The sequence below is a fragment of the Crotalus tigris genome, unplaced genomic scaffold, assembly GCF_016545835.1.
Source record: "Crotalus tigris isolate CLP2741 ecotype Arizona unplaced genomic scaffold, ASM1654583v1 scf7180000018101.4720394464:4744507, whole genome shotgun sequence".
NCBI lineage: Eukaryota > Metazoa > Chordata > Lepidosauria > Squamata > Viperidae > Crotalus > Crotalus tigris.
This window is the reverse complement of record NW_024096823.1, coordinates 3,618,137-3,634,588: the sequence shown is the minus strand read 5'-3', so window position 1 is coordinate 3,634,588 and position 16,452 is coordinate 3,618,137. Positions and strand designations below refer to the sequence as shown.

The 16,452-nt window shown below is 37.6% G+C and overlaps 1 long non-coding RNA gene across 1 annotated transcript in view; it reads left to right on the top strand.

Moving 5' to 3' along the window:
• Positions 1-16,155, top strand: part of LOC120310001 — a 41,155-nt gene extending 25,000 nt beyond the window's left edge. The window contains exons 2-5 of the long non-coding RNA XR_005557243.1: positions 8,089-8,269; positions 10,422-10,528; positions 14,737-14,836; positions 15,528-16,155. This is a non-coding gene — a long non-coding RNA (uncharacterized LOC120310001). The remainder of the gene's footprint in view (positions 1-8,088; positions 8,270-10,421; positions 10,529-14,736; positions 14,837-15,527) is intronic.
• Positions 16,156-16,452: the final 297 nt, after the last annotated feature.

The window sequence follows — 16,452 nt, the reverse complement described above, 5'->3', positions numbered from 1 at the left end:
CATATTCATTCAACATCTATTTATTCTTGGCCCTTCCCTTTTCTTGGTTTTGCACAGACTTCTAGAGAAGCATCTGCAGAGTTGGAGGCTTTTATCAAAATGACAAAAGCAGTGTCATGACATTGCCAAGGTAATAATTTAACAGCTAACCAGCTTGTATAATGTGAGATGTATGATGGAAATGACTCAACAGGGTCTATGTTCCTTTAAGAGCCAGCTGGGTCTGTGTCTCTTTAAGAGCCTTGTATAAAAGCGAAGGCTCCGCAGATGTGTTCTCTCTTCCATTTTCTGCTGTAACTGCTGTGTGTTGGATCCTGCTGTATTAGCACTTGTATGTATATTGTTCCTGGTGTATGATATTATAGATAATGTAAGATAAACCACAATTTACTATAGACCACTGTTTACTGTGTATAATAAAGTGAATACAATTTTCCTAAATACCAAATCTTTTCCTCACAATAGACCAGATACAGGTAGTTCTTGACTTACAACCATTCATTCAATGACCGTTCAAAGTTGCAACAGCACTGGAAAAAGTGACTTATGTCTGTTTTTCACAGTTGCAATCATTGTAAGCATCCCCATAGTCGCGTGAACAAAATTTGGATGCTTGGCAACTGATTCATATTTACTATGATTGCAGGGTCTTATACAATGGGGCAAAACTCACTTAACAACTGTCTCACTTGGTAAGAGAAATTTTGGACTCAGTTGTGGTCTTAAATCGAGGACTGACTGTACTATCTTTCTACCAGCATGAACACTTTTTAAAAATTCCTCCATCTAGCTTTATTAAAATTCTGTGAGACCCAGCTTGGTACAGTGGTTAAGGCATCCAGCTAGAAACCAACCAGGAGACCATGATTATTGGCTTGCCTTGGGCACAAAACCATCTTGATTATTTTGTACCAGTCACTTTGTCTCAGCCCCAGGTAGGAGGCAATGGCAAACCTTGCCAAGAAAACTGAAGGACTTGTCTAAGTGTTGTCCAAGAATCACACGCTATTGAATGGGAGAAAAAAGTTCTATCAAGAAAGCACTAGCTTTTCAATTTTCATATGACTTCAAATAATCTACTTCATTTTCCCTACCAAATACAACAACCTTGGTCTTAATACTTTAATTTCAGATTCATAGTCTTTCTTGCATCATATAATTGCTCTTGCGTGCATTGCAAAGCATTTATCAACAAACAACACTCAATAATCTGCATAGAGGTCTAACATCTCCAGAAGAATGCCTTTATCTGTATATACATTAACCAAATGGACATCACACATTCTCAACCGTGTCCATTTCCTGAGCAATTCATTTATTTCCACACATCATATATCACCCATATCTCCTATAGCAACCAAGCTTCATCTCCATGTTTTATTTTTGTAAAACATTCTGTAATTCAAGCCAGTTCACCATATTACGTGCTTTCATTAAGTCACTAAATCTACAATAACGTTGCATTCATATAGTTATTTCACCTTCTGACACAAATGCTATACACTTCATTTTTATACCCTTTCTCTTAGAGACAATCATTTTGTAATAAATTCAAATTATACAATATATTCAGAACCACACCATAAGCACATGAGATTGACTTACACTGCATGCGTGCATAGATTTCTTACCTCAATCCTCTGCCAATTGCGGAGCAAAACTGCTCTCTCTCTAGCCAATATCATATGTTACTTTTGCTTTTTTGCCATATACAGTACTATAGAGCTATAGCTACCCTAGTATTTCCAGTTTTGCTCTGCAAATATCCATGTGACCACTAGGTGGAGGCAAGGTGTCAAAATTGTCCCTACTTCTTTGCTGCCATCTAGTGATCATGTGACTTTTGATGATCTAACTCTGGCAGCTCTGATTTATTCCAATGTTGTCAGTATTTATGGCAGCTGCTTTTCAAGATCTCAAGGCATTATTAATGAAACACACACTAATGAGTGAAACAGTTCAGGATTCATTCACATAGCTCTTAAACATTGTCTTTTTTAAAAAAAACAATAACACAAAATAGAAGAAATTTTAGCTTGCCTTTCCTGACTGGCTTACTCTGTCCTCAGATTATAACAAATAAACAGTAGGTGATTGCAAGTCAGCCAATTGATCATGTGTGAGTGCTAGTCTTTCTACAAATGGAATTATCCTTTATCTGGGCAGATGGCTTGTGAAACTTGTCAAAGGTGTCCTTTTTTCCTTCTTATATTTAATTTGATCCTACAACTGCTGGCCTATTTTGTCAGCCAAATGGAAAATATTTGGGGCAAAATACTATCTGGAGAGGCACAGTAACTATTGTTATATACCAGTGGTGGCGAACCTATGGCACGCGTGCCAGAGGCAACATCAGAGCCCTCTCTGTGGGCACATGCCCCCCCTCCTCATCAGCAACCCCCCCAGAGGAGAGTCACCCCCAAGCGTGGCCTGCATGGAGCAGCGCAGCCAAGGACATGGCAGCTAGGCAGCAGGGACAAGACTCTGCCCTCGCACCCTGTCGCACACAGTTGATGCTGCGGGGTGCTGGAGGAGGGTGTTGCTGCCATGGCACTGCTGGGCCACCTGGGCGATTGGTTGGCTGTGGAGGTGGTGGGTGGCCCTGCGGGTGGGTAGAACAGGGGGCGGAGCAGGGCAGGGGGTGGCATGGGGGTGCAAGGTGGGGGCGGGTTTTGGGCACTCGGTCTCTAAAAGATTTGCCATCACTGTTATACGCCAATGGTACCTAAATTCATTTTTAATAATTATCTATTTCTAATACATCTCATAATTTATCAAATGATTTGGTTACTTGGAGCATGGCAGATACATTTTCTATAGGCTGTAAGGTTTACAAAGTGGTAAACATTGGCATTTAATTATTTGAATCTTTTTAAATATCTGGGAATAACTACTGCAAGGAAATTTTCTTCATTTGTGTATGTAAATCTACCAAAGTATCTCAGATAGAACTGATAGAGATAGATCTTGGAAATCTCACTGTGTTTATGGGGAAAGTTAAGTGTTAAAGACTATTGTTGGGGTTTTTTTTGTCCCTGTAGTCATTTTTATCAGTGTGGAGTTGGGGTGATTGAATGGAGCTGAATATTTACTGGCCAGATGCCCCTCCTGATCCCTATGCGGAGTTTCCACTAGATATTTTGTCTTTGAAAAAAAGTGATAGAGGAACATCTGTCACTGCCCAGGATCGAACTTTCAACCTTCAGAGTGGGAGGCAAGCACCTTCAGCTCTAGGCAACTACACCACTAAGTGTTAGCTCAATATATTTACTTAGAGCTATTCCTGTGCTATTATCTTTAAATTGTTTTAAACAGATTAATAAAATATTATGTTTTTTAATGGAAAGCACAACCTCCCAGGCATTGTCTAAATTATAGCTACCATATGATTAGGGGGCCAAAGGCATATATTTGGACTTCAAATGTTTTTATAGAATGAAATAATGAGATAAAAAACATTATGGCACAGTTAGTTATTATGTGGCACCTTTGACGCTGTGTGGGGGTTTAGATCCAGTTTTAGCTATAGTAAGGTAACCAATCGTCGTCCTTTAGGGAGGACAGTCCTTCTTTTGTAAGTTCTGTCCTCTCTCGAAAAGTGTCCTCCTACATGTCTTCCTTTTCGATATTTGAAGACTAATCTGTAAATCTCCATATTCGATCGATGCTGATCCAATCCATTGCATGTGATGTCACGTATTTGTATTTGACATGACGATTCGTCAAGGTTTGGTATAGTGCAGCGAGACACGATTATGAGACGCATGTGCTCCGCACAGGAGAATTGTTTTGAGAGTGTGTGCCGTGTGCAAGAGTGCACCGCATGCAAGTAGCTTTGTTTACTTCTTACCAAAACACGACATGGCACACACGCACACATTAGACTCACTTTTTTTCTTCAATTTATTTGTTTCCTCCTTCTCATTGTAAAATGTTGGTCACCTTAGCTATAGCTCTGTTGCTTGAACATAAGTATAATTTGTTCATTATTCTTATGATAAACTTGTAGTCTGGGACAGCCTGTCTGAAAATTGCTGATAACTCTTTTCTTTGAAGTTATGAGTAAGAAAGGGTTTTAATATTTTATACCACCACTTGATTTCACAAGTTCATCCTCATGCACTAGAAGCAACTAAAACCCCTAAATAGTATTGAAATGTAGTTTAGTTCATTCTAAATCTACATTTAAATACAAACAGTTTAACTGTATTTCTAAGGTATTAACTATTTAAAAAAAATTGTAACTGCATTTACAATTTACAGTAAGAAAGTGGGATATTTCCTATTAACAAATCAATAACTAAGAGTCTTAAGGACTACTAAATGTCTTTCTTATGATCTTAAAGATTATAAGAAAAAAATCATTTTTATGTTTACCGGCTGCTACAGGTCCAAAATGGGTTGGATACTTGTGAAGAGTTATTGTTAACCATACTTTCTTGGAAGTTTAAAATGGGCAAGAAGTCATTTATTATTATGTTAGTGTCTCATTTTGGTTTTATAACCATGAATTTGTTAACTGGGTATTACAAAGTTCAGTACAGAATATTCTTTTGAATTATATATGAAAGGAGATAGTGAAGGGGGAGAACTCTTTCTGAAAGAAAAATAACCACATTTAGCATCTGTGAGATATGTTCTTTTTCAACTTATGAACTAATTCTCTATCAATATAATGGAAGACAGAAGTTCCCTATTAATTAATCCATACAGTCAAGTTATAATGAGATCAAAGCGATTGCAGGTAGATGCCACAAAAGTATATTTCTACAGCAATAAGCTAAGTTGATCACTGCGCTCCTAGCTATCAGACTGTGAGAGGAAAAAACCCAATGAAACATCTTTACATATGTTATATATTTGGTTTAGTTACATTACAAAAGCAAGGGAAAAGAAAAATTACAATTACAGCGTGACCCAAACACTGAAATACTTGGATAAATTATTGGGAGGGCTTGCATATTACTTTTTATACTGTTGAAATAATTTCTGATAATATCAGCATGCCCAATAAACAATGTTATTTATTGTGACAGTATCCTTTTATACCATTCTATTCACACTCGGAAGGATGGACAGCTGTCTGATTTCTCTTATCTGTCTCCATTCCAGGGTCACAACACTAAGCCCTGAGCTATTTAGTTTAATTTATGCCTTTCTAAGCATATGAATTAGGCCTCCACAATGGGTATCATGTTTCTGTTGTCTCCTTGTCTTTTCTTATCTTTCTCTATTTGTTGGGGAGGGGATTTTCTCTCTTTTTTTCTTATTTATATTTAAAGCAGCCAAGTTAACAGAAAGTTAAAATAAAATTGTAAAAAGGACGTAGATTGAACAATCATAAGAGAGCACACATTAGGAAACAAAGAACTGGTCAGAAGAGAGAGACTGTCAGGGAAATCACCCAGAAAAAGGGATGGGCTGCCCATAACTGGGAGAGCACCACAGATGCCATTAAATAACACAATGGTGCTATTTTCATGAATTCTACTATTGAGATGACTGACTCCCTTCCTCCCTCCCATGCAGATAATCCTTGAAGAGATTATATGCATGGGAGGAAAAAAGTGATAAAGTACAGGTAGTCCTCGACTTACAACAGTTTGCTTAGTGACTGTTTGAAGTTACAATGACACTGAAAAAAGTGCCCCCCCCAAGCCACAGTCGAGCAAGATACCTGCCTGCCCACCCGGTGGCACTCTTCCTCCTGTCCGGGGTTTCCATTGTTGTGAACATTTCTGTTGAGAATTGACAGTGGGGGTGGGATGGGGGTTTTTTGGTTTTTATTCCCCCATCTGCTGGGTGGTTGCAGCAGGTTTTGGTCACTTCACATGACTCTGGGACACTGTGACTGTCATAAATATGAATCAGTTGCCAAGCATCTGAATGTAAATCACAAGACCCTGGAGATGCTGCAACATTCCAGCTGATCGGCGCTTCTTCTGGGCTCAGCAGAAGCACCAGGATCAGCACCAAGCTCCAGCTGGAGCCTGGCGTTGATCCTGGTGCTTCCCCTGAGCCCTGACAGCCCTGAAGAAGCACTGATCCTGGCGCTTCTGCTGAGCCCTGATAGCCCTGCAGCTCCAGCCATCTCTCGCTCAGGCTTGTGCGGTGCTGCCACTGGTTCAGCTCATTCCCCTCCCCTGCTACCACTTTTCTAGGATGGTCACGTATCACCTGCCAGGTGCCAATGTACCACAGGTGGTACCCATACCACTGGTTGAAAAGCCCTGTCTTCGTGTGGGCCTTGGTGTGATGAACACAAATAGTTTGCTGCCAATAATGTCTGTGGGTGGGAGAGTCAAAAGGTTCGGTTGGTGGCTAAAGTGCTACTCTCTTTTTAACTGGCATCACATGCACAATGCACTCAGAAAACAGGCAGGGCTTCAATCATTCAATATCCTTAAATTGAAATAACATATTATATTAAAACTGAGAGATGGGCATTAGATGATTTAATAATGCAATGATTGAGCTGGTTCTATATTAACATTTTATGGATATATCTTTATTTCTTCAAATGTCACTAATTTCATTAATATTCTGTTCTCATTATATTAGCACTGTTATATTTGATTGCACTTTAGCGTATCTTCCCGATCTTATATTTCCCCCATAAAATATTTTATTTTTTTATAAAGTTTTATTGATTATTTTTTAACAGAATTCAATAGTATTCATTCAACAAAAACATGTTGTCTGAGTATCTTATTTACTCCCTAAATCTTTTCTCTAACCATTGATAAAATAGGTCCCAAATTTGAAAATATTCTGTTTCTTCTTTTTCTTTCAACCTTAAAGTAAAGGTCTATCCATTTCCGCACAGTCTAGTATTTTTTTTTAATTATTTCTTCTTCTGGTGGTATTTCTTTGTTCTTCCAATATTGTGCAAATATAATTCTTGCTGCTATTATCACAACTAAAATCAAGTACGGTATGTACTTTGCCTATCAAGTTTTTCTGACATTATACCTAGTAAAAAACATTCAGGTTTACAGTCTATGTGTTTCTCTAACATTTTTTTCTAACCAAGTGTGGATTGTTGTGCAATATAGCCTTGCTTTAACACATGTCCACCACACATGATAATAAGTACCTGGTTTGTGTTTACATTTCCAACATTTCTCTGACATATTTTTAAACATTTTTTTCTAATCTTGTTGATGGCAAATGCCATCTATAGAACATTTTAAAAGAAAATTTTTTTTTAAAAAAAATAGGATGGCTTCGAACATGATCACCATCTTGATTTCCTGAACCTCTTATGGGTGTCCTTTTGCTGCAGCATAGAAACCTCTCAAATCTGTGACCCTGTTACAGTGTTTAAAGATGTGAATGGAAAGTTATCCCAGTAACTCTAAAATATTTAATTTAATTCTATATAGGTATTTTTTAATTTTTATTTTTATCCCATAGGACAAGAGCAGGCAGAGGTGGGGGTGGGGTGTGTGTGGAGTTAAATGTGTCATTAGCTTAGAGTCCTTATGTTGCCACAAACAATCCAAATCCAGCCCTCCTTGAATTCCTTTGACCCTTATCTAGCGCCAACTTAATGCTGACCATTAATGATTAGGCTTGAATAAATCTTTTGTGCTGCAACTGAATGTGTGATCGTAATCCTTTGCACGTGATATTTTCCACCTTTATTATTTATACTTATATATTATTTATATAAAAAAACACAAGGCGGCAAACATACCTAATACCCCTTTCTCCTCCTATTTTCTCCCCAACAAGCCTGTGAAGTGGGTTGGGTTAAGAGAGAATGACTAGCCCAGGGGTCTGCAACCTTGACAACTTTAAGACTTGTGGACTTCAGGTCCCAGAGTTCCTCAGCCAGCTATAGCTGGCTGAGGAACTCTGGGACCTGAAGTCCACAAGTCTTAAAGTTGTCAAGGTTGCAGACCCCCGGACTAGCCCAAAGTCTCTCTGAAGTCCAGCTCTCTCTGAAGTCCAGCTCCCAGCCTGTCAATCAAAGACCAAAGAAGAGCACACCTTGCAATGCATTGTGGGCTTACACAGAGTGGAAACCTTTTGCTCATCCAGCAGCCTCAACTTTATTTTTATTTTTTTTTCCCCCTGCTTGAGACGTTAGAGCCAGAAAGAGGCTAATATTTGACAACTTGACAACGGAAAAATTAAGCAGCCCATTTACCAGCCTTGACAACTGGCAAGATCAGATTGGTCTCTTCCACAACAGCTGATCGGCTCATTGCTATGGGAACCAGCAGGAAACAAAGTACCACACAACAGGAGCTGCTGCTCAGAGGTAAAGGTTACTACACAAAACATATGAACAAGTTAAGAAGTGATTATAAAATTCAGGTAGCTAACAAAGAATTGCCTGCCTCTGAAAAATTTACTATTTTTTTTAAAGAAAATAATCCACAGATAAGGTCTCTTCTCCCCCCCCCCCAATGTTGATTAGCACCCTTGGTTAGCCAAACTTATAAATTAACTGCAGAGAAAAATCCCATTGCCCATAAAGCTTTCTGGTATGATCCTTTGTGTGTGTTTGCGTGTGTATAGTATTTCACAATAGAATGGAGACTTAAAACATGACTCCAAGAGCTTTAAAAATGCAATAGGAGCACACACTCATACCCACAGTAAAATCAATAGAGTGAGGAATGACTCAAGCAGCTTGTATTTTCACAGTGGTAATCAAAAAGTAATTTTAGATCCAATAATTTGTATTGATTGTTTGTGAAACTGTAACACCTTATGCCAGAAGCCTGGTTGTGTGGTTATAAATATGTGTACCATTTTGTTGTGCTTGTCCTTTACTTATTGAGTTTTATTTTCTCAAGAAGAATCTTATTTTATGCTGTTAATACACAGGAGCAAGGAGCAGCTTCATGAGCATTTTTTTTAACAGACTTTCAAGTCTAGCAATCTTCTCTGTGTCTGCCTTTGTAGAGTGTTAAAGAGACATCCCCCACCCTTAAGAATGCCTTTCATTGAACAGGGTGGAAAAGCTGGTTTTATAATCATGAACAATTTCTGAACTTTTAAATCAAGGCTGCGGGATCTGTTGTCTTCCAGGCGTTGCTGAATTACAACTTCCAGAAGCCTCAGCCAGCATGGCCAATAAAGAGCAATGCTGGAAGTGTTTTGAGTGATAGCTGAATGGTCATGTATTCCCAAACCTATTTGAAAACAATTTCCCCCAATCTGTTCTCTTCCATCTAAGATGGAATACAACCAGTGGTGCGATTCAGCCAGTTCGCACCACTTCGGCACAACCGGTAGCTAATTTTTTTCTTGCCCAGGCCCAGAATGGACTTCCGAAAGCGGCATCCACACAGAGAACCGGTTGTTCACATATTTGAATCCCATCACTGAATACAACTCCAATAGCTCTAGCCAGTATGGGAGTTGCGTGGAAGGATCAGATTGGGGAAGACTGTGTTAAATGGATGGTGCAGGTTTTTGGATGATGGATGGAACTGGTAATCCATCAAAAGTGATCCTGCTGATTTGACACATGAGGGCTATGAAATCTACTGGGAGAATAGTATCCAGGCTGTGTGACAATATCAAGAGCTACCAAAATGCAATATTGTATCTAACAATTCAGCAATTAGTACATCTAATTGAAGTCTAAATTGTAGTCTAAAATCTGCATCCTTGTCATGAGGGTATCATTCACATTACTCATCTGTGCTTGACTATTTCTTCTTCATGTACCCTATTCACCCAACTAGCTGACATATTCTTGTGATGTTGCTATTAATGATGTTCCTAAATCTATCTTCCAGTCTTTTCCTCTTTTATTAGTTTTTTGTCTGGTGATTTAAGCCTTGTCTTATAATTGCTAAGTTGGCTAAATCTTCTAGGTTAGATGTTACAATTTAGAACAGAATACAGCAAAGCAAAATGCTCACTCAAGGCCTTCCTTCATCTTCACTTCAGCCTTAACTGACATGTGGGAATCATCCTCATGAAAGAAAGAATAACCGCTCACTTTACTCAGCTGATCATGATCCTTGCAACCCAGCCCAAGTAGAATTGTATTTTTGAAAGGTGCTATCTTTTCATTCAGAATTATTTAAAATAAATCGGAAGTGTGTGGAGTGAAAACTGTACTGGACCTTCTTTCTTTTCTTTTTAAAGTTTCCTTCCATTAGTTGTTAATTGACACGTGTGGTGGGTGAGTGGATGGGTTTGTATTACTAGTACAGTTAGATGATTTCATATAAAAGCCTAAAATTTCTGGCTTGTAGGATCTGTTCTTTCTTTCCTGGAATCCAATGGTCCAGAATCTGATGAATGGAGAAACCCAAGTAGTAAGAAACAGGTTATCCCATGGGGTGTGCTACAGCTGGGAAAGTGTGTTTAGTGTTTAGTGGGTTGCTAAATCCTTTCATGCTAACTCCACTTATACTCCCAATGTCTCTTTTGCTGCTTTTCTAAATTAGTGCAGGTCACCTGGAGAAGCTGATGAAACAGATCCTCTGGCCTGTCTTCTTACAACAGAAATTTAGGACTGAGAAAGGAGCCAAGGAGTCCTTTTGGAATTTAACAGGTTCATATATTTCATGTCTTGAGATTTATGAAAGTTATTTAACTTCAGGGCAGCTACTGATAATATTAAAAGGAGTGAGGGACAGAGAGGAAACGTGGGGACGCTGCTTGAAAGTTTGGAGCAGGGCCCTTCATGTCTCCTATAAAATTGAATTTGGATATGCAGCTCTTTTTGTTTTTTTCATAAATCAGTATGGCCACAAATAACCCAGTGCAGGGGTAGGCAACCTTGGTTCTTTTATGACTGGTGGACTTCAACTCCCAGAATTCCTGAGCCAGCCATGCTGAGGGGAAAGGGAAAGGTTTTCAAACTGAGCCATGCTGGCTCAGGAATTCTGGGAGTGGAAGTCCACAAGTCATAAAAAAGCCAAGGTTGCCTACCCCTGACTTTGTACAACAATCTTTTGTCACCTATTCTTGGTATTAATATATACATGCCTTTATTGATATAATAATAATACAATTTCAACTTAGAGACGGGCATTTCTTACAATATTTGATAGAATAAGATATCAGTCCCTAATTCATGCAATAACAAACTAAAAAATGTGCAATTATGCATCTCATTTAAAAATTATTAGATACACTTAATACATAAACATTTTAACTTGTTCAGTGGGATTTCTTTAAATTATTCATCATTAATTTGGCTGAAGATAAATTCAGGACAATGCAGTTATTACTGAACCAAGATATCAGTAGTTTAATACATTTGACATCAACAATGAATTCTCCAGCATTACCTGAATTATAAAATAAATTGCCACTAGAATTGAGGCAACTATGTTTGTTACAGCTGAGGGAAGCTCAAAATCTAGTTACAGATGCTTTCCAGATTTGGTAAGTCCTGATTTATCTTTATACAAATATCTCCATAAATCACAACAAAAGTATATACAAACAATGCATTAAGAACATAATGTAAAATAGTATTGAATCCATATCAGTTGGACTTTCTATATGGAATAGAAAGTGATACAAGTTTGAAAATTCCTTTATTTATTCAGGCCTTCAAATGATCTAATATTTCAACACTTACAATTCTAGTTGCTCGTGGTGTTTACATTTTATATATAAAAAATGATGATTTGTTTTTATACCATTTTTATAAGCCACACAAAGCCATTAAAGGGGTGGATAGCTTATCCATTTCCTAAGTGAAATTTAAAAAAAAACCCAAATACACTGAAAATGTTTACGTATCTTTTTTTTTCAATATAATAAATATAAACTAAAATATAGGAGGAACAATAAATAACATGTGACTGTTTATTAGATGAATAAATCATGACAAATAAACCCTTTATTGGATTTACCCTTTTGTGGTATATATAATCATAATAGTAGCTGTCAGTCACATTTCAATATAACCGATTTTAAGAGTTCCCTGCATTATAGTTATATAAGTCATCACACAGTCCATCATCCCTGCATCCTCTTGATGTGATCAATTATGATGTCACAATATATAAATTCAGTGTGATTTAAGAGTTCATATTCTCTTAGTTGAGATAGGGGTGCTACAGCTGTTTCTGCAGAACCATCTGTTTATGTTAACTTGTCCTCTCTCTTTTTCTAATGTGGTCATTATTGATGACCTTCTCAGCAACACTTTTAAGGTCAGATAAGCAAGTTAAAAGGACAGTAATTAGAAAATGGATTGCTTGACTAATAAAATTGTACAGCTTGGAAGATGGTGCGCTGATATTTCACTTACCTCTATTAGAAACAATTGTTACTGGCAACTTTCAGAGATTTGCCAGTAGTCACTTACAATTTGTAATTCTCTTCTTCTCCCTGACCCTGTTCCCTTTAACTGTATATACTGTTTTCACTGAGAAATAGATGAACACATTCTTTCACACTTCTGTGCATTGAACCAATTTCATGCTGGCTGTTATATATATATATATTGCCTGCATAATTTTGGGCACATGTGAAAAAGCACCCTTAAAAATGCAGATCATAGCTAATTTTATTTTTCTCACACCAGATTTATCTTCTTCTGCTCCCCCAGCAGGTGAAGGTGGTATTCATCATGCTACGGTTCTCTATCATGTTATTCCCACAACCATCTTGCGAGATAATTAGAGTTGATGGAATTTGGCTGGCCCAGTGAACTTCCATGGATTTGAACTTTTTGCTTCCTGACTCTATCAAAAACTCTGATCACTTCTTCTCATTGAGCTTATATTGGTATCTCTGAGGGTGCATCTAAAACAAGAATCGAATCCCTGCATTGAAAATTCAAGGTGGTTGCTGCATATATTTGGAACACTGGTTGTCCATAATTGTTTTTGGTTGACTTTCAGAATGCTTAAAAAACATATCCTTGGAATATAGCTTGTTTGTTTGTTTACACCACTCAAAAACAAGCTGTTCCCACTCATCCGGGCGCTGCAAAAACAATTGAAGCAAAAACAATTGAATATTGTTTTTAAAACATTCCAGAGAGCAGGAAAAGAACAATAACAAAAAAGGTTACAACAGCCATGTTGCTCAATGTGCTGGAAACAATCTATTAATAATTTCTGAAAAATGGGTAGAATGATCAATTGTTATAAAACTGCATGGCCACAAATCCCTGTGCTTTAAAAAAAATGACCCAATTATGAGTTCATCTAGCTGAATCAAAATGTTAAGCTGCTTCCTTGCTGTGAATTAATTACATATTTCTATGGTTCTATCATCGATTTCCAGGACATTGAAGGTTTAGTCTGTTTTGAAACATCTTGGAAAATGGTTACAGGACTCTTGGGGCAATGCTATTCAAAATGTCAGAAAGCTATACAGCCCTCTCAAAAGTAACAAGGCAGATTTTGAGAAAGGGAGAAACAGAGATGATGGAGTACAATAGCTAGTATGAGAAAGCCCCATATTGTACATTAGAAGGTTTGGCTTCTAATGACCTTAGCGGGATTTCTAAGTTAGCCCTTATGAAATTCTCACGTTCCAAATTTTGGTTCAACTACAATGACTAATCCTTTGTAATCATGGGCTGGAGAGTTATAGAACTAAGATAACCATCTTTTTCTGAGATCTCTAAGCTGAGCAGGTAGACAACTAAAGGCAAGCAAACTTAAGACCATTCTGTCCAATTGAAAGAGCCTCTTTTCTTTAACTTTCTGAGTTTTTATATTTTCTTATAGAGGAGATTTCTTCCTGCAAGTTGAACAAAAATTAAAACAAGAAGTTGAGCAAGCACTTAAACAGACATCTTCATAACAGTTTTCTTAGGAACAAAGAAACAATTCTTCTTGAAAATTAGAATCAGACTGCATGCTTGTCTCAAGGGGGTGGGGTCGGGGGTGGAAGTCAGATAAAATAAACTCTGTAAGCCTCTGATTTTGCTTAAAGATAAAGAAAGTACAATAATGCATTTTCCCAGAATGACAGCTAGTGATATCTGCAAATGGCTTTCATCAGAAGAAAGCCAGTGTACAACTCCAATCAATACACTGATAGTCTGTAATGTAAAGATTAAGATCAGAATATTTAAAAATTTAATACACTGCCTCTCCATATAGCACTTTGGAAGTCAATATCTTTGGGAATCCGGTCCATTTCCCTGGCTTGAAAGCATTATATATTTAAGGTTTTTAAATAATTCATCAAGTCCATGTGATTAAAATGAAAAATGTGAGTCCATCCATTATCTCCTGCAGCTGCTGCTTAGATATTAGTTTGCCTAACTGCTCAGGATGCGATACTTAATTGAGACTTCAATAGATGTGCCACTGAAAAGGGGTTATAGGCCCATGAAAGACAGAATACAACATAAAAGTTGATCTTTAAAAGGGATTTATATGCAAACGCAAGTTATTGTCCAATATTTACATTTATGAGCCATGCTTAAAATGCAATTACTTGGCCATAAAAATATGCAGATAGGACTGGATATACAATTCTTTGTTAATTTCATTTTTCAATGCTACCAATAAGAAATAAGGGATGCAGAAAAATTAGCAAGGTTTTTTTTCCCCATGATTATAACTCATGTTCCTGATCACTGACTCATTCACACCATACGTTCATGCCCAATCTTTCTTTTTTTAGACCTCGTTCACAGATATACTGAATGTTCAGTCCAATGAGCACAAAACACTCATGTAGAAATGTATATGTCAAAATTCTGTGCACTTCTCTTATACAAACCATAGTCAATTGGCTGTACTTCCATATTCTTACTTGGAAATCCTTTTTTAACAGATAGAAATTTGGGGGTAAACATCCTTTGCGTCTTTGGGACACATCCACAACCTTATGAAGTATGAAAGCAGGAATCTTCCCACAAGCTCTTCATATACAGGTAGTCCTCAAATTACGACTACAATTGAGCCCAAATTTCTGTTGTTAAGTGAGACTGTTGTTAAGTGAATTTTTCTCCATTTTGTAACCTTTCTTGCCTCAGTTGTTAAGTGAATCACTGCAGGTAATGTTAGCAATCCAGTTTTTAAGTGAATCTGGCTTCCCCATTGACTTTGCTTGTCAGTAGATCGTAAAAGGGGATCTCATGACTTTGGGATACAGCAAGGGTCATAAATATGAACCAGCTGCCCAGCACTTGAATTTTGATCACATGATCGTGGTAACAGTTACAAAGTTCGTAACTGAAAAATGGTCTTAAGTCACTTTTTTCAGTTCTGTTGTAACTTTGAACGGTCACTAAATGAACTGTTGTAAGTCGAGGGCTACTCGCATGATAAGAGAAAGTGAAAATCTGAATAAACAGCTCCACAAAAAAAAGTGGGGTGGGGGAGTAAGAAAAGGCAAATAACTGCCAAATGTGTTAGTTTTATTTAGGATAGCAAATGAATTGAAGGCAATCACATTCTCCTCACAGTCTCAAGCATTAAATGAGGCTAAATTCATTGAGTCTGTTATTTACTGTGAATTATTGGCTCAGCTCTCATATGCTGTACATTAATCTATGCTGCCATAGTCATTGTTCATTTCTGGGGATTTGTCTTTGCCACATACTTTATATCGTCTTCTCTTAGGAGTTACATTGGCTGCCCATGGGAATGGAGCCTGGAGGCTTTACAAAGGCACAAGTGAATTGCTGGAAAGCTGGAGATTCCCTTCTTCCCACTGGTGCTAGATGCTTCTTCCTTTTTGTGTTTGCTAAATAGGCTTTATTTAATAACTAACCTCTACAATAATGAGATGGAAATACTTGCTAAACCAGTAATTGGAATGCCAGGAAGAGAGAGACAGATTGGAAGGAAATGAAATCCTACAACCATGGCATGTATTTTGAACTAATGACTGTATTATTCAATCATATTAAGAATGGGATACCTCATTTTTAATCAATGCTAGAACATCGTATTATGACCTTTACAGATGAGAAGCTAACAGTGCATACATCACAGTTGTGATAGCCTTGCTGTAAGTGTGTAGAAGTTGGACTAGATACCAAAACTAATTTTTAAGACCCCACAGCAAAAGGGTTTCTAAATCACACCTCTGATGTTAGAAGCTGATCGCAGATACAGCGAACAAGGCTGCAAGTAGCACCTTAATCCTCCATGAGCTTGCTTTCCAAAAATATTGTTTTGTGCTGTCCAGAGTCACCTTCTGCGAGACAGGCTGCTATATACATTTAATTAATTAATTGTTATCAGATAGGGATTAATTACTGTGCTAAACTATGTTTTCAGCCATATGTCTATGGAGATTCTCAGTCATCCAGGTCATGGTTGTCCCAAAGTTGCTTTTTCAAAAGGCAACTGGACTTTGTTTTTCCTTGAAGACGTTTTGCTTCTCATCCCAGAAGTTTCTTCAGTTCTGACTGAATGGTGGAGAAGGGAAGGATGAGTGAAAGGAATATAAATTCTTCCATCCACCACCAGTCAGTCAGAACTGAAGAAGCTTTTTGGATGAAAAGTGAAACATCTTCAAGGAAAAACAAAATCCAGTTGC